The sequence below is a fragment of the Portunus trituberculatus genome, unplaced genomic scaffold (genome assembly GCF_017591435.1).
Source record: "Portunus trituberculatus isolate SZX2019 unplaced genomic scaffold, ASM1759143v1 PGA_scaffold_371__1_contigs__length_42619, whole genome shotgun sequence".
NCBI lineage: Eukaryota > Metazoa > Arthropoda > Malacostraca > Decapoda > Portunidae > Portunus > Portunus trituberculatus.
In genome coordinates, this window is record NW_025541539.1 from 17,679 (window position 1) to 36,980 (window position 19,302).

The following is a 19,302-nucleotide window of genomic DNA, read 5'->3' on the forward strand; positions in this document are numbered from 1 at the left end:
TGTGGCCTCGCTTTCCCGGTTTGTGTTGTGTGTTGTGTGTTGTGGTCTCAGTCCTACCCGAAGATTGGTCTATGAGCTCTGAGCTCGCTCCGTAATGGGGAAGACTGGCTGGGTGACCAGCAGGCGACCGAGGTCTCTCTCTCTCTCTCTCTCTCTCTCTCTCTCTCTCTCTCTCTGAATAACCATTCATTACAAGGGTATATATATACACGTACAAGACACAGCAATAAAAAAAAGTATGCCCCACAAATCTGACACGGCATCCTGTGTGAGCTGTAGGCAAGAGTGGGCACTGTACCCACTGTACACTGTACACTGTACACTGTACACTGTGTTGGTGCTGTGCAGTGACCGCCGCTAACTCAATAAAGTGTGGGAGTTTATCTTTTATGAGAACTTCCATTAGGAAAGAGGAAAAAAGGAAATTAAATGAAACACTTCACAGATAAACATGACACATTAACTTTAAAAAGACGAGCCATTACCAGCTTGACTCAATCTTGCTCACACACACACACACACACACACACACACACACACACACACACACACACACACACACACACACACACACACACACACACACACACACTTTATCTTTTGCCTTTTCAGCTTGTATGCATCTAGCATTGTACCAAGCATGTATTTTTTCTTAACTCTATAAACAGGTACAATTTTTTTTACTCCTTTATTATATTTCTGTAAGAATTTGTCATATTTTCCTTGTACTGTCTTTCTGTACATAATATTTCTCCACTCAATATCAGCAAAATAGATCCTTAATTTTTTTAAATCCGCTCTTGCATAATTTAATCTCACTCCTTTATAGTCATCTCTGTAACTTATCTCCTGAATTTGCATCTCTAATGTCACATGATCACTTCTCACCATTGGACAAAGGTGGTGTATGATTGGAGGGGGCTCTGCTTTCTTTGTGAAAACTAGGTCAAGCAACGATGGTTCTTCTTCCCCTCTGTACCTTTATGACTCCTCCACCCACTGTTCCATTGCATTAACCATAGTCAACTGTAACACTTTCTCGCTCCACTGCCCAGCATTATCCATTACTTCCATCTCTCTCAGTTTACTTTCTTAGAGTTAAATTCTTCTATGTCTTCTTATCATGTTATCTAGGCACTTTATCACCTCTCTTTGCATCTTTATGTTCTTCTGTTCCCAGGTATTAGTCTTTGGTGAACATATGTAACCATATCCTCACTCGAGCTTTCCTGGAGTGCAGACGTCTCCTTGACCTTTCCTTTCCACTACTACTATTAAAAGAGCTGTCTGGCTGCGCCGAGCGAGTTCGGACAACTTTTGTGTGACTACTCTGCCTCTACAAACGGACTCTGCAATGGCCTCCGCGCGACGTAACACGGTGACTTCAAGCAAGGCTAGAAGGTGCTCCTCTGACCAGCCACGCCAGCCCCAACAAGCACCTTCCCTGTAGCCGGTGCTGCTCTCGACATCGAAACAAGCGAGGAGGAATTAAACAGCTTGTTAGACTCGCTCTCCCAAGAATCCAAGTCGCTTGTTGAAATAATTAGTGTTACTGACTAAGCAGTTCAAAGCAGAAACCGATATGCTGAAAAACGAACTTTCAAAAAGACTCACTAATATCAGACCTAAGTAAGGAAGTGAATGAGCTGAAAATGAAAGTGAAAACTCTGGAATACAACATCGATGTAGTGGACCAGTATGAGCGACGAGATACGGTAATCATCAGTGGCCCCGCTCTACCGGACCAATCAAACCAAGAAAACTCCAAAACTGTCATCCTCAACGTGACAAAAGAACAACTGAAAATAAACCTTCAAGACAGTGACGTAAACACAGCTCACAGAATAGGGTCTGTCGCTTCACAAGGAAAAAGACCAATGATTGTGAAACTATCCAAAGTTTAAGGCGAAACTGACCTGCTAAGAGAACTACTCAATTCATTACTAGCATTCTTATTATCATTGCTATTATTACTATTATTATTATTATTATTATTATTATTATTATTATTATTATTATTATTATTATTATTATTATTATTATTATTATTATTATTATTATTATTATTATTATTATTATTATTATTATTATTATTATTATTATTATTATTATTATTATTATTATTATTATTATTATTATTATTATTATTATTATTATTATTATTATTATTATTATTATTATTATTATTATTATTATTATTATTATTATTATTATTATTATTATTATTATTATTATTATTATTATTATTATTATTATTATTATTATTATTATTATTATTATTATTATATTATTATTATTATTATTATTATTATTATTATTATTATTATTATTATTATTATTATTATTATTATTATTATTATTATTATTATTATTATTATTATTATTATTATTATTATTATTATTATTATTATTATTATCATTATTGCCATTGTTGTTTTTGTTATTATCATTATCATTATTACTACTAGTAATATTTTCATCATCTTTACAGTTACCGTTGTTGATGTTGTTCTCGTTATAGATGTTGTTGATGTTGATATTGTTGTTGTTGTGTTGTGTTGTGTTGTGTTGACAGCGGTGGCGGTGGTGGTAGTGGTTTTCCTTTACATTCCCGAAAATGAAATGAGAGCAAGATTAATTGAAAATGTGTGTGTAAACAAGATGATGAAACAAGAAATGAATAACAGATAATAATGAATCCTGGTTCTCCCTTCCTCCTCGGTGACCAATATCAGTTCACCTCCAGTCTTGAAAACCTACAGGTCTTCAAGAGTGATTCTCGAGTTAATCATGTAGAAATCTTGTCACTCTGCCTCTAGAACTCACTGGTTCCCTTCCAATGCCAGACCTATCCACTGCTCTCGCATTATTTAACCACCCAAGCCATTCTTAGCATTCTTCTGGTATCGTCACTGTCTAGTCCTTACCGTGATCACCAGTGCCAGGCCTCTCCATTGCTCTCTCAGTCCATTGCTCTCTCAACCTCGCCTCCTGGTAAACCACATCTCTGCTGCCTCAATACTCTCTCTCATCTTCCCACTGACCGTCCAAGTGTCTGACTTTTGACTCATTCTCACCACCGTAAGATATTCTTCGTTTGTATGTACACAAAAAACAACAGCAACAACGAGGGTGTGAGTTCAGCTTTGTGTTCTGTGTGCCACTGATATGAGAGTCCAGTACAAACAATATGAGACGAAGGGGAAAAAAGACTATCCCAGTGTTAAGAGAATACAGGGTTATCCTGCTTTCCGAGTTCTGCGCCCCAGTGACGTCACGGGGATGCTGGGTGGTGGTGGCTGGGATGTTGGTTGGATAGGGAAGAGGAAAGGAAGGAAGGGGTGAGCGTGTTTACCAGAAAAGAAAACGGGTGGATAGGAAGAGTAACTACGACAGACTCACATTACTCGCACGTACACAGACTCTCTCTCTCTCTCTCTCTCTCTCTCTCTCTCTCTCTCTCTCTCTCTCTCTCTATCTATATATATATATATATATATATATATATATATATATATATATATATATATATATATATATATATATATATATATATATATATATATATATATATATATATATATATATATATATATATATATATATATATATATATATATATATATATATATATATATATATATATATATATATATATATATATATATATATATATATATATATATATATATATATATATATATATATATATATATACACAGGGTGGGGCGCGGATACTTCCCGATTTGAGAATGAAATAAAAACCTGTTCACACTTCACAATTCTTTATTCTTCTTTTATGCCTTTCACACAACATGGGAGATTTACTTTTACACTGTTTTAAAGACAATATCTTTTAAATGTCCACCTCCATTGTCAATACACTGATTCAGACGATTTCGGAAGCTTTGGTCTACTCTCTCCAGCATGTTGAGCGGTATATTGGCTATTTCAGTTCGGATGGCGTTCTGTAGGTCTTCCAGGGTCTGTGGACGGTCGTTATACACCAGGGATTTGAGATATCCCCACAGGAAATAATCACAGGGGGCTAAATCAGGTGAGCGCGCAGGCCAGTTTAAGTGTCAAGAGTAGGGATCATTGGCCCTTACTTTTTCCAAGAAAACGGTGGTGCCGTAACAGTGACTTCAGAACGCTATGTGACAATGCTCAGGAGTTTTTCTATGCCTGCTCTCATTAATATGGACCTGGATAATGGAAACGTGTGGTTCCAGCAAGATGGGGCCACAGCCCACATTGCACGCATTTCAATGGGATTCCTGAGAGAAGCTTTTCCCGACCGACTGATTTCCTGAGAGGAGACTTAAAAATTTTAGATGATTCTTCCATACTCCAGTGTCCAGCCACTTCTACTTCACCACCTACAAGCATACCATGTTATTCTCTCTCTCTCTCTCTCTCTCTCTCTCTCTCTCTCTCTCTCTCTCTCTCTCTCTCTGAAATAACACATTTCCCCTTGCCAAAAATCATGTGGTATTTTACCCCCAATGTTCCATCAAAGGAATTGCTGAGAGGGAGGGTTGAACCCCACCCCTAGATTCGCCCCTGCTATCACTTCAAAAGTTGTTTTAATCAGTCTGATTTACATGATTTGGATAATAAGTTTTGGTTGGGTATATTAATTATAACCAAATACATACGATGTGACAAAATATATATATATATATATATATATATATATATATATATATATATATATATATATATATATATATATATATATATATATATATATATATATATATATATATATATATATATATATATAATATAAAACAACCACTTGGAGTGGAACTCTTATACTATGACTAATAAACTTAATGAGTACATTTGAGATATAAGGTAAAATTGTTTGAAACGTACCTTTCAAGGCATGGCACACGAGAGAAGGAAATTTTCTGATGTCTTATTTGTGATGACGGTACCTGCTCTTGATTTAACAATTCTCCATGCTCGAAACCTAAAATTGGTTTCAGGCATTTTAGTCTACCATACTTACAAATGTGATAAATAAAATTACACGTGAAAGTATAGCTACATATACGTATTACATAGGCAGAAAGAATGCAGATTGGTTTGCTACAGCTCGGGTGCTGAAGTAGGTATTATTGTGCACAAAAATTCAAACTAAATGACTGAGGTGATGCTGATATGCTCACGTAATGTTGTTAAGTGTCATTCATGACCACCAAACCCCACACAAAACCCTATTGCATTGAGACTTCTTGTGGAGTGGAACTCTTAATACTGTGACTATGAACATAATGAGTGGGCTACACATAAGATATAAAGTAAGAGTGTTTGAAACATACCTTCAAAGTATGACACACGAGAGAAGGAAATCTTTTGATATCTGCGTGTTAACAGTCGTGCTTGTGATGACGGTACCTGTTTCGTACGCGTGAGAAACGACGCGATCTATAGAAAACTAGCAAGAGTGACTATTGTATTACCTGTCACGTATCCACAGAATTCCTCTCCAGTAGTCTACCACAGGAGATACGTCTACCCCAAAGTTGAGAACCCTTCATTTAGTTATAGATATACATTCCATAATCAAGAGAGAGAGAGAGAGAGAGAGAGAGAGAGAGAGAGAGAGAGAGAGAGAGAGAGATTGTTAATAAAATATTATCATTAAGTTAACCATAAAATTCGTTTTCTCTACACACGCATCACTTAAGCCCCGCCCCCACACTCCAAATCGTTTGGGAAAAAAAATTTCTCTCCCCGGGCGCAGACTAATCACGGGCACACGGGGCGGTGAGCGAGGGCGGGAGGAGGGGGTACGAGAGGACAGGGTGTGTGGAGGCGGGTGTGGGTGGGCGGGGACATCAAGGGTGACGTCACGCAGAGTATTCGTGACAAGGTTAGCGGTGAGGAAAATGAACCAGAGAGAGAGAGAGAGAGAGATGTCAGTATTATTTGCTATTTATTTACTTTTTTCTCTTACTTATTTATATTTTTACTTTTTTTTATGTCTATTACTCTTGTTGTTAGTTCTTACCTCTTCTCCAAATTTGGATTGGATGTTCTCTTTGTTAATCTCATTCCTATTGCTTATATAGTCTCTCTTTTACTCTCTCTCTCTCTCTCTCTCTCTCTCTCTCTCTCTCTCTCTCTCTCTCTCTCTCTCTCTCTCTCTCTCTCTCTCTCTCTCTCTCTCTCTCTCTCAATCCTACAGTACTCGTTAAAATATCCTCCTTGAGTCTTATTTGCTATCTACTTATTTTCTTCTATTATTTACATTATTTTGAGGCTTTCTTTTCTTCTTCTCTACCTTTTGGTCTCTTTTTATTATGCGTCTTCTCTTTTACTGTTTTAGAATCTTGTGTTAGTTCTCACTTGCTATTTATCTATTGTTACTATTATTTATGTTATTTTCACTTGACATGCCCACTTCTTTGTCTTTGTCTTTTGTTTCCTCTTACTTCTTCTTCTCGTACTTACGGATATTCTCTTTCGTTATTGGCGTCTTCTCTTCCTTCTTATTTGTTATTCATTCATTTTGCTACCTATTATTTTTTCAGGCATCTACTTTGTTTTCAGTTTTGTTGCCCTAATCAATATTCTTTTTTTTTTTTTTTTTTTTAACACTTCAGTACAGGACATGTTTCCATATTCATTCTGCTTACTATTTGGTGATTTTATACAGCTTCAGGAACTTCCGTGGGGATTAAAATAGTGAAGACTCTGGCCATTAATGTTGTGAGCTCCATAAATCTTTCCTAATGTCAATAAAATCGTCTAATCACACCCAAAACTCAAAATAAAAATGCGTCCCAGTACTAAAGGAGTTAATAATGTTTCTATCTTTATTGTTCTTTTTCTTACCCTTAGTCATAATTCTTCTATGCTATTTTCATTTTCACTTTTTTTATTCATATTTTTACTTTCGTTGTCTTTTTTCTCACCTTTAGCTATAATTCCTTTGTTTACGTTATTTTCATTTTGTTTTTCTTACCCTTAGACATAATTCCTCTATGCTATTTTCACTTTTACTTTCTTATTCAGAGTTTTACTTCTCTTGTTACTCTTTCTTACCATAAGTCATAATTCCTTTGTTTATGTTATTTTTATGTATGTATGTGTGTATGTGTCCTTTTCTCATTGGCTCACTGGCTCGCCACTGTTCTTTATTGTTCACCTGTTATTGGTTCCAGTGATGATTTTCCAGTGATAGTGTGTGTGTGTGTGTGTGTGTGTGTGTGTGTGTGTGTGTGTGTGTGTGTGTGTGTGTGTGTGTGTGTGTGTGTGTGTGTGTGTGTGTGTGTGTGTTTTGAGTTAATTACTATCATGGTCACATTTTCTTTAGTTTTTAATATGGATCATAACCCAATTGTTCAAAATTATAGTGTAATATTCTATATTTTTGTGGTCTGTAAATATATCTATCTGTTTGATCTGCTGCTGCAGTCTCTGACGAGACAGCCAGACGTTACCCTACGGAACGAGCTCAGAGCTCATTATTTCCGATCTTCGGATAGGCCTGAGACCAGGCACACACCACACACCGGGACAACAAGGTCACAACTCCTCGATTTACATCCCGTACCTACTCACTGCTAGGTGAACAGGGGCTACACGTGAAAGGAGACACACCCAAATATCTCCACCCGGCCGGGGAATCAAACCCCGGTCCTCTGTGTGTGTGTGTGTGTGTGTGTGTGTGTGTGTGTGTGTGTGTGTGTGTGTGTGTGTGTGTGTGGGAGGGGGGGACAATAAGTGGGCCACGAGGACAGGTGAGGTGAAGACAGGTGTGGATAAGACAAGTAAGGTGTGGACAAGTATAGACAGATATAAACAGGACAGGTGTGTACAAGTGTGGTAAGGTGAAGACAGGTGTGGACAGGTGAGGACAGGTGTGGACGGGTATGGACAGGTGAGGGCAGGTATGGACAGGTGTGACCCCATATCGCATTACCTGTTGGGGAAAGGAAGCCGTGGAGGTTATATATTGATTGGTCATGGGCTTGTTCGGGTCTTCATTGTTTGGTGTTGTGGTAAAAATGATCGTAATAATGAGTAATGGTAGTAAGTGATGGAAAAATATTTGGTGCATTTATTTTCCTTGTTTTCTGTTTTCTTTTTGTGTGTGTATAATCATCGTAATGTTTTTTTTCTTTAGTAATTTAAGGTCTCTCTCTCTCTCTCTCTCTCTCTCTCTCTCTCTCTCTCTCTCTCTCTCTCTCTCTCTCTCTCTCTCTCTCTCTCTCTCTCTCTCTCTCTCTCTCTCTCTCTCTCTCTCTCTCTCTCTCTCTCTCTCTCTCTCTCTCTCTCTCTCTCTCTCTCTCTCTCTCTCTCTCTATATATATATATATATATATATATATATATATATATATATATATATATATATATATATATATATATATATATATATATATATATATATATATATATATATATATATATATATATATATATATATATATATATATATATATATATATATATATATATATATATATATATATAGAAGGTAGTGTGAATGTAGTCCAATGAGGTGACGACCTCACGCATTTTCCCTTAGGTGAGGAGGTGGAGCGCTCAAGTCCCAGAGGTGTGAAATATTTAGTTTATCCTCTCTCACTGCTTCCATCACTACCACCACCACCACAACCACCACCTTTGTCAGTTGTACACTCTACTTTATGATACCATTTTATTGCTTTCAATAGTAAAACTTCACAAAATGATGAAAAGAAATAATAAATATCTCAAAATGTTTAGAATTCAACAAGTCAACAAAGATCTGATTATTATTAGTGCTTGTCGGTTATCACGCTAAAACACAGCACTCTCCTCCCCCTGCCTGCCTACACGCTCTGTTCTCTCCACCCATGGAGGATCTACATCCCCACCCTCTTCCCCACCACGGCTGTCTCATCTCCTTCCCCAAGACACCTCCCTCACAAAATGCTCCTCCTAAAGGCGCCCCCTCCCCCGTTACTCCTCGCACTCTGTGCTTCAGTGCGCCTTCACCGTGTCCTTGTGGCAGTCCAGCTATAACAGCAGCCAAAGTGAGGAAAGCAACGCCCCGATCGTCTCCCGAGCATATCTGTATCTCCCGAGAGTGTCAAACTTTGATGATATATATTATAGAGCTCTACACGAGCAACGGTGACTAAGAATACTTCATAATAAGTTTCGTCCACATTACAACCATTGCTAGATAACCAATCTTACCCGCTGTACTGTTAAATGAATGAACGGAAATGATGAAATAGTAATATAATATCGAGTGCATCATTTCTTTTTAGTAGATGCATAAAAGTTGTATTTGGTATTTTCTGTAGAGTGCTGTTGACACACTCGCAAGTGAAACAGATGTGACAAAGACATGAAAGAAACGTTGCATTTCACACGTGGTTGTGGATGGACCGGCGACTTTCACACAGGAGGAAAAGCCAGGCCTTGGTAGAAAGGGAACTTGTGTCATTGAACATGTTGGTATGGTGGTGAGTGTTAACGTTCTGTTATTACCCGCGTGTTAGTTGGTTTTGACTTAATGAGCAACATGTTCTACTCTAAACAAAGTAATATAATTTGAATGTGAACTGTGAAGAGGCCACACAGGCCAGGAATCCCTGATATTGTATGGGAGAGGTTATTCTACGCAGGCAGCAGTGAGCAGGCTCCATGTTGTCAACTTATCTGTTTGCAGCTTGACAGATTTGCATTTATATTAACGAGAAACTACATTTAATCATTTTCTTTTTCTTTTAAGAAGAATAAGTACACCCATTGAATTCCATATTTGCATCTGCTGTTATTATCAATATAAAAAGTTTACTTTCCTTTATTATGCTTTTGAATATTTGTCTTGTAAGAGAAGGCAATAGTTGGCAGGTTCTTGCAGGGACTTGCTACAGGACCAGTACAGGCGCTGGACAGGAAAAGCACACTTCATATTGTCCTGTACAAGTAGATCATATTTTCTAATACAGGATATTAAATTTGATTCATATAAATCATGACTTTTTACTCTGATATAAATATATTTGAATCAATTATTTGAATATTTTGATTTCAACCAAAACAACACTGGTGGGAGCGTGTGTGAGAGAGAGAGAGAGAGAGAGAGAGAGAGAGAGAGAGAGAGAGAGAGAGAGAGAGAGAGAGAGAGAGAGAGAGTCTGTGTGTCTGTGTCTGTGTATAGACTACGAATATTATGAGGAAGAGGGTGTGGGGGAAGTTGGTAGGTGAGGCAAGAATCAAGGAAGAGATTCACTGTGAACTGCTTAACAGAATTAAAGGCAATTTTTCCGTGCAAGAATTGGATAGAAAAGTTAGAAGACTTCTCCCCATGACGTTATATGACGCTGCTTGTGTTGGTGTGTACTGTGGGAAAGGAATGGAGCCAAGTGGGGCACGTGCCGCTCACTGCCTTGTACATTGCGATGCAGACATCCATGAAGTGTTTTGTTTGATCCTAACTCTTTGTAAGCAGGTGAGACGTGATCATATTTTCTCAGGCCTCCTACCGCAACTCTGGCAGCAAAGTGTTGGAGTGTTTGTACTTTGTGTAGCAGAGTGGTGTTGGTGGTACCCCAGATTCGTATACAATAATTAATATGACTCAGCACCAGTGTCTGTACAACAATTTTTCTGCTTGTTTTGTCAAAGTTCATACTTATACAGTTTAAGTAGATTAGCAGTCCGATCACTTTTTTACTTATTTCATTAATGTGTACATCAAATGATAAATATTTGTCCATGTGCAGACCTAAATTTTTGACATGAGTGCTGGCTTGGCTGCTGGTGTTACCGAACCTTACCACAGCATCCTCCGGTGTACGTGCTAGTAGCTGCCTGCTGCCAATCAATATGCACTGAGTTTTGCTACGGTTGACCATCAGCCCATTACAAAGAAAATATTGCCTGGCCTTGATAAGAGTTCTTTCGGCTTCTTTTATCACTGTTTTGATATCAACAAGTGAGCCGCTGTGGAGGAATTGAGTGTCATCAGCGTACTGCACAAGTGTACACCCACTGAAGAACTCAGCCATGTCGTTAACATACACTGTAAGCAAAATTAGTCCAAGAATTGACCCTTGAGGGACGCCAGAGTGAACATTAACGATTGAGGATGTAGTGTCCTGTAATTTCACGGATTGCGTTCTGTTGCTGAGGTGGCTGTTAAACCAGAAACTGTCTATATTGAGTTTAGCACATTTTTCAGGAGGGTACTGTGGCTAACACTATCAAAAGCTTTGGATAAGTCACACAATGTAAGGAGTGATATCTTCTTATTATCCATGTTGTGGTATATCTTGTCAGTGATAAAATTTGCATGCTTCCATGCCTGAGGAAAACACCGGTAACAATAGAGGTATTAATGATACATGTTAGATCAAACACAACAATACATAAGGCATCCTTAATGAACTTCATAGCTATACCATCTGAACCTACTGAGCGTGTTTCATTGAGACTTTTAATTGTTGATATTATAGTGTTTATATCAACTGGTTTGGGTGTAAATGTCTCCCCTGGTCTACTACATCCCGTTAGAAAAAGGTTCGGGGGAGATAAATGACTACTCTGAAGTACTTGCTGTGTTAAATCATACGTTGTTTTTCCAACAATAGCAAAAAAGTTGTTAAATTCTTGTGCCTTTTGAGGGACGTTGTCAAAATGTCGGGTACCAGAGCCACACTTCTTATTAGGGACGAGTTCTTTTATCAAGCTCCGTGTTGCAGACGAATTTCCTTTTGATTCATGAAGCCTGTTAACATAGTAACTCTTTTTTAGTATTTATTATAAGGCACTTCACTAATTACTTTTCATTCTTGTATTGTTGGTGTAGAAATATGTTAAACCTGTCTCTCTTCAGTCTGTTACGAACATCATTATGTTTTTGCACGGCAACACGCAAGTCTTCGTTAAGCCACGGGGCTGAAGGCCTACAAATTTCTTTGGTCACAGCAGGAGCACAGGTGTCCAGGCACTTGATAACATTTTCCTTAAAAAACATTCAGCTGTAAATCAACATTGTCTGTATATTTTGTGATTAAAATTGTCAATTTGTAACAGAAGTCGTTGACACAGAGAGTCTTTAGTGTAGTGGCCTAGATGGCGGAAAGTTTTAGTTAGTAGCTGTCGCTTAGGCCTACCGATGTTTACATTGACACTAATAAGATGATGATCTGATATGACTCCTGGGACAACAGATGTACTTAATACAAGGTTTGGTTTATTAGTTATAATGAGGTCAAGTAGTGTAGCTGACGTGGGTGTCACTCTGGTAGGCGTCCTGTCACCTGACTAACTTTGTTGTTCTCAATGTTACCACTCAATTTATTTTTTGAAGATAATAAATCATCACTAAAATCTCCTAATACATAAAATCCTTTTCTATTTACACATAATTGCCTAAAAACATGTTGAATGTAGTCAAAAGAAGCAAGTGGTGCCTTGGGGTGCCTGTAAACACATCCAACAATTACAGCTGGCAACATATCATTCTGTACACTCACCCATATATCCTCAACACCAGCTTGTTTAGGGAATGGTACATCTATTACATTAGCCTTTAACTGGTTGCTTACATATATACATACCCCTCCTCCTCGTCCAGTATCACATCTAAGTACTGTAACATTAGGAATGCTCTGGAATATGAGGCTTGAGAAGGGTAACTAGGGCTTACTTTACTAGAGTGTGAGGCTTGGGGAGAATTAGAAGGGGCTACCAACCTGGGGTACGCGCCTTGCTGAGTGGGAGAAGGCAGCAGTGAAGGTCTGTGTGTGGATGCAGCGGCGCGGCTTATGGATGGAGTAGTACCTTGAGGCTGAGGTCTGTAGCTGCCAGGCTCATCTCTGCTCCTCGAATTCTTGGATATATATGGATTTCTTTTAATATTTTCCCAGTTTTTGCATAAACGGAATTCTGAGCACTGTTTTTCAATTACACTCAGGAGCTTAATCACAACCATTGTGTTGATTATACACGGTTGACATTCCTCTATGTCAAAATACCATTCGTCCACATTTCCTGATCCGAGCGTAAACTCTGCTTCTGTTTTTACAATACTTATTCCATTCTTTTCTCGCCACTCAAGTAGCTGTTCATTGTAATGTTTAATTTTAGCCTGAATTTCTCGAGGCTCTGGAACTGGCGCCACTTGACACACAAAAACTTTTATTTCACTATTTTTTTTAATTTTAAAGTCACTTTTTTTTTTTGATTTGAGAGAGATTCGTCACCCTCCCTAGGGGGCGGTGACGCGGGCCTTTGCACATTGGTGGCCCGCAGGTGAATTGTCGTGTGATGATATCAGTGCTGGACGCGGTGTTCCTCTGTCCAGCGGAGTCTCACTGACACAACCATGTTGCGTGTGAGATACACCGATGAAGAGACTAGAACACCACATCCAGGAGCCGCTCTGCTGCAACTCTTTGAAGTCACTGATTAAGCATCCTAATTAATCTAAAAGTTTTCATGGGGTAACTTATCCAAGATATCATAAAATCCATACTCGGACGGAAGAGTATGTAATTTTTTCATTCAAGCAGCTTCTTAATAAGTCTATATTTGCACGTGTTACAGTCTTCACAACACAATTGTCGTTCAGGTCGGAGAGAAGAACTCGTGGTGTGTTAGTGTCCCCCAAGAGAAGACACTTGGAGGGTATTGTAGCATGTGAAGTTGTATCCTGTCGTCTGTTGTTTCTAATGTTCTCTTGTTCTAAATCACTGATACGCTGTTGGAGGAGCTGAATTAACGAGTAAGCTGTTTTTACCTGTGCATTGAACAGCTCTACTTCCTTGTCCTTTGTTACAAGCTTAGACATGAGTGTTTCTATATCTTTAGCCATATTGCGTAGCTGAGTCCTTCCCCAATCGTTGCGTTCGTCTTGGCTGCTACAAGGCGGGGATGACTGTGCGTTGTGTATGGAGAGCTGCGGTGTGTCGTCTGCTGCAGAGGGTTGTTGCGTATTGTCTGGTGTGGGTGTTTGAGACAGGAGAACATCATGAGATGTGTCAGTTGGTTGCGCATTTTCGCTGTGGGGAAGTTGTGCTTTATTACCGGGCATCGGCTGTGTTTCCCGAGTGATTGTGGCCTCAGTTGCTACGGCCGCAGGTATAGGGTCATTGTGGAGAGGCTGCTGCACGTCTATCACGGGCTGTGTCGTGTAGGGTTTTGATGGATGGCTGCGTTTTACTTATGATCATTTCTATGAGCTGATCCTTGTTGACCCACACTTTTGTTATTCCTAATTCCCGGCATCGCTTCTGGAGATCAGTCTTATTGAAAATCTTGTCCAGATATTCTCTTGTTGGAAACTGTGGCGATGATTGTTGGTTGTGCTGTTCATGCCTCATTTGTATTATTTGCCTTGTTTCTTGATATGTATGGGTGTCTGCTGACATGTTTGTGTCTTTAGTCACTTGTATTGCGTTTGTAGGCAGGTGGTCAACAGAGTAGTGTGCTTTGCAGTGCTTAACTGAATCGATAGTTAAGTTTGTATTGCGGTTCGAAGGGGTGTCTTAGGAAAAGGCTATAGATATTCAACCTTAAGATACGTCTAAGTTCAAACCCGTCTTCATGTATAGCTATACACCATGTATGCACACTTACGCGCCTGTATGTTTCACTAGTAACGTCCTGGGACCTGTAATTCCACAGGTATTTTGGGGAAATTCCAGGAGCACCACCTCCAGGTGTTATTGTTGTGTTCCAGAGAGAGAGAGAGAGAGAGAGAGAGAGAGAGAGAGAGAGAGAGAGAGAGAGAGAAGTCAAAGTCATGTTTATTTCCATTTTACAATGGTTATTCTTCATATATATGTACATAATAGGGCATAAAAATAATGGTGATTATAATTATCAATAGTGATAGCGCACACACACACACACACACACACACACACACACACACACACACACACACACACACACACACACACACACACACACACACACACACACACACACACACGCCCACAGACGGCCCGGTAGCTCAGTGGTTAGAGCGCTGGTTTCACAAGCCAGATGACCGGGGTTCGATTCCCCGGCCGGGTGGAGATATTTGGGTGTGTTTCCTTTCACGTGTAGCCCCTGTTCACCTAGCAGTGAGTAGGTACGGGATGTAAATCGAGGAGTTGTGACCTTGTTGTCCCGGTGTGTGGTATGTGCCTGGTCTCAGGCCTATCCGAAGATCGCAAATAATGAGCTCTGAGGTCGTTCCGTAGGGTAACGTCTGGCTGTCTCGTCAGTGACTGCAGCAGATCAAACAGTGAATTAAACATATATACAATCAGATAAACAAACCCCTTCGCACACACATACACAGTTTGTTACAGAGATACTAGAAATTACAAGTTTATATTATTTTTCTAATACTACAATGTTAATTAATTTATTAGGAGGAACTGCCTAAGTTTGGTCTTGAATGATTGAAGAGTTGTTGCTGTCTTTATTTGTTGAGGAAGTCAATTCCAAAGGGAAGGGCCTCGCACATGGAGGGCGCGACCACCAGACTGGGTGTTCACTCTCGGGACACGGAGATCATACCTTTGCCTGGTGGAGCTGCCTGTTGCGTCATTAACTGTCGGGAGGTTGACAATGTTTTGTGGGTAGAGATTATAAAGTTGTTTGTACACTATTACTGCGGTATTGAAGAAAGAGGTGTTTTTCACATTCAGCCACTTCAATTCTTGGAAGATAGGTGTGACGTGGTCATATTTACGAGCCTTTCCATCGGCAACTCTGACAGCAAAGTTTTGTAGTTTTTGTGTTTTGTTTATAAGTGTGTTGTTAGTAGTACCCCATATAGTGTTGCAATAATTGATAAGACTCAAGACTAGCGACTGAATAACTATAATGCGAGTTGGTTTGTCAAAACAGTGTTTGATTCTATTAATATATAATAAGGTTCCAATAACTTTTCTAGACATTTCGTGTATGTGTGTGTCGAAAGTCATATATTTGTCGATATGGATACCAAGAGTTTTAACTTGTGAGGAGGGGTATATTTTGGTGTTATGGAATGTTACAGATGTGTCTTCTGGTATATGGGAATGAGTTGTCGTGTTCCTATAAAAATACACTGTGTTTTCTTTGTGTTTAATTTGAGACCGTTCATAAGAAAATACTCTCTGGCTCTGTGTAGTGTTCGTTCGGCCTCGGAAATTAAAAGATTTAGTTGAGAAGGAGTACCTGTGTGGATGAACTGCGTATCATCCGCGTATTGGACAAGGTGACAGTTTGTGACGTAATCAGACAAGTCATTCACGTAAATATTGAAGAGTATTGGTCCTAATATAGATCCCTGGGGAACACCGAATTTTATGGCAGCTTTTGAAGAGATGGTTTGGTTGAGACGTACTGACTGCGACCTGTCTCCCAAATAGTCATTAAACCAGAATGTATCAATTGCGACTTTTTTTAGTTTTTCTAGAAGAATATCGTGACTGACACTGTCAAACGCTTTTGACAAGTCACAAAGAGTTAAAAGAGATATACGTTTTTTGTCCATGTTTTGATATATCTTGTCTGCTATAAATGTAAGGGCTGTGGTGGTGCTGAGTTTTGGTCTGAAGCCATGTTGACTTTCACTGAGAGAGAGAGAGAGAGAGAGAGAGAGAGAGAGAGAGAGAGAGAGAGAGAGAGAGAGAGAGAGAGAGAGAGAGAGACCTTAAATTACTAAAGAAAAAAAAAACATTACGATGATTATACACACACAAAAAGAAAACAGAAAACAAGGAAAATAAATGCACCAAATATTTTTCCATCACTTACTACCATTACTCATTATTACGATCATTTTTACCACAACACCAAACAATGAAGACCCGAACAAGCCCATGACCAATCAATATATAACCTCCACGGCTTCCTTTCCCCAACAGGTAATGCGATATGGGGTCACACCTGTCCATACCTGCCCTCACCTGTCCATACCCGTCCACACCTGTCCTCACCTGTCCACACCTGTCTTCACCTTACCACACTTGTACACACCTGTCCTGTTTATATCTGTCTATACTTGTCCACACCTTACTTGTCTTATCCACACCTGTCTTCACCTCACCTGTCCTCGTGGCCCACTTATTGACACACACACACACACACACACACACACACACACACACACACACACACACACACACACACACACACACACACACACACACACACACACACACACACACACACACACACACACACACACAGGACCGAGGACCGGGGTTTGATTCCCCGGCCGGGTGGAGATATTTGGGTGTGTCTCCTTTCACGTGTAGCCCCTGTTCACCTAGCAGTGAGTAGGTACGGGATGTAAATCGAGGAGTTGTGACCTTGTTGTCCCGGTGTGTGGTGTGTGCCTGGTCTCAGGCCTATCCGAAGATCGGAAATAATGAGCTCTGAGCTCGTTCCGTAGGGTAACGTCTGGCTGTCTCGTCAGAGACTGCAGCAGCAGATCAAACAGATAGATATATTTACAGACCACAAAAATATAGAATATTACACTATAATTTTGAACAATTGGGTTATGATCCATATTAAAAACTAAAGAAAATGTGACCATGATAGTAATTAACTCAAAACACACACACACACACACACACACACACACACACACACACACACACACACACACACACACACACACACACACACACACACACTATCACTGGAAAATCGAACCAATAACAGGTGAACAATAAAGAACAGTGGCGAGCCAGTGAGCCAATGAGAAAAGGACACATACACACATACATACATAAAAATAACATAAACAAAGGAATTATGACTTATGGTAAGAAAGAGTAACAAGAGAAGTAAAACTCTGAATAAGAAAGTAAAAGTGAAAATAGCATAGAGGAATTATGTCTAAGGGTAAGAAAAAACCAAAAATGAAAATAACGTAAACAAAGGAATTATAGCTAAAGGTGAGAAAAAAGACAACGAAAGTAAAAATATGAATAAAAAAAGTGAAAATGAAAATAGCATAGAAGAATTATGACTAAGGGTAAGAAAAAGAACAATAAAGATAGAAACATTATTAACTCCTTTAGTACTGGGACGCATTTTTATTTTGAGTTTTGGGTGTGATTAGACGATTTTATTGACATTAGGAAAGATTTATGGAGCTCACAACATTAATGGCCAGAGTCTTCACTATTTTAATCCCCACGGAAGTTCCTGAAGCTGTATAAAATCACCAAATAGTAAGCAGAATGAATATGGAAACATGTCCTGTACTGAAGTGTTAAAAAAAAAAAAAAAAAAAAAGAACATTGATTAGGGCAACAAAACTGAAAACAAAGTAGATGCCTGAAAAAAAATAATAGGTAGCAAAAATGAATGAATAACAAATAAGAAGGAAGAGAAGACGCCAATAACGAAAGAGAATATCCGTAAGTACGAGAAGAAGAAGTAAGAGGAAACAAAAAGACAAAGACAAAGAAGTGGGCATGTCAAGTGAAAATAACATAAATAATAGTAACAATAGATAAATAGCAAGTGAGAACTAACACAAGATTCTAAAACAGTAAAAGAGAAGACGCATAATAAAAAGAGACCAAAAGGTAGAGAAGAAGAAAAGAAAGCCTCAAAATAATGTAAATAATAGAAGAAAATAAGTAGATAGCAAATAAGACTCAAGGAGGATATTTTAACGAGTACTGTAGGATTGAGAGAGAGAGAGAGAGAGAGAGAGAGAGAGAGAGAGAGAGAGAGAGAGAGAGAGAGAGAGAGAATTACAGTAAAATGACACATAACTATATAAGCAATAGGAATGAGATTAACAAAGAGAACATCCAATCCAAATTTGGAGAAGAGGTAAGAACTAACAACAAGAGTAATAGACATAAAAAAAAGTAAAAATATAAATAAGTAAGAGAAAAAAGTAAATAAATAGCAAATAATACTGACATCTCTCTCTCTCTCTCTCTCTCTCTCTCTCTCTCTGGTTCATTTTTCCTCACCGCTAACCTTGTCACGAATACTCTGCGTGACGTCACCCTTGATGTCCCCGCCCACCCACACCCAGCCTCCACACACCCCTGTCCTCTCGTACCCCCCTCCTCCCGCCCCTCGCTCACCGCCCCCGTGTGCCCGTGATTAGTCTGCGCCCGGGGAGCGAAATTTTTTTTTCCCAAACGATTTGGAGTGTGGGGGCGGGGCTTAAGTGATGCGTGTGTAGAGAAACGAATTTTATGGTTAACTTAATGATAATATTTTATTAACAATCTCTCTCTCTCTCTCTCTCTCTCTCTCTCTCTCTCTCTCTCTCTCTCTCTCTCTCTCTCTCTCTGATTATGGAATGTATATCTATAA

At 39.0% G+C, this 19,302-nt stretch overlaps 1 long non-coding RNA gene across 2 annotated transcripts; it reads right to left on the reverse strand.

Annotated features, from left to right (window-relative positions):
* Positions 1–3,929: 3,929 nt before the first annotated feature.
* On the reverse strand, positions 3,930–5,610 carry LOC123500509. 2 transcript variants are annotated; one of them, XR_006673355.1, is made up of 3 exons: positions 5,331–5,610; positions 4,882–4,978; positions 3,930–3,986 (listed from the first exon to the last, which is right to left on the reverse strand). It is a non-coding gene; the product is annotated as an uncharacterized LOC123500509 (long non-coding RNA). The 2 variants fall into 2 exon arrangements; XR_006673356.1 differs by lacking the exon at positions 3,930–3,986 and adding an exon at positions 4,340–4,379.
* Between the last annotated feature and the right edge of the window lie 13,692 nt (positions 5,611–19,302).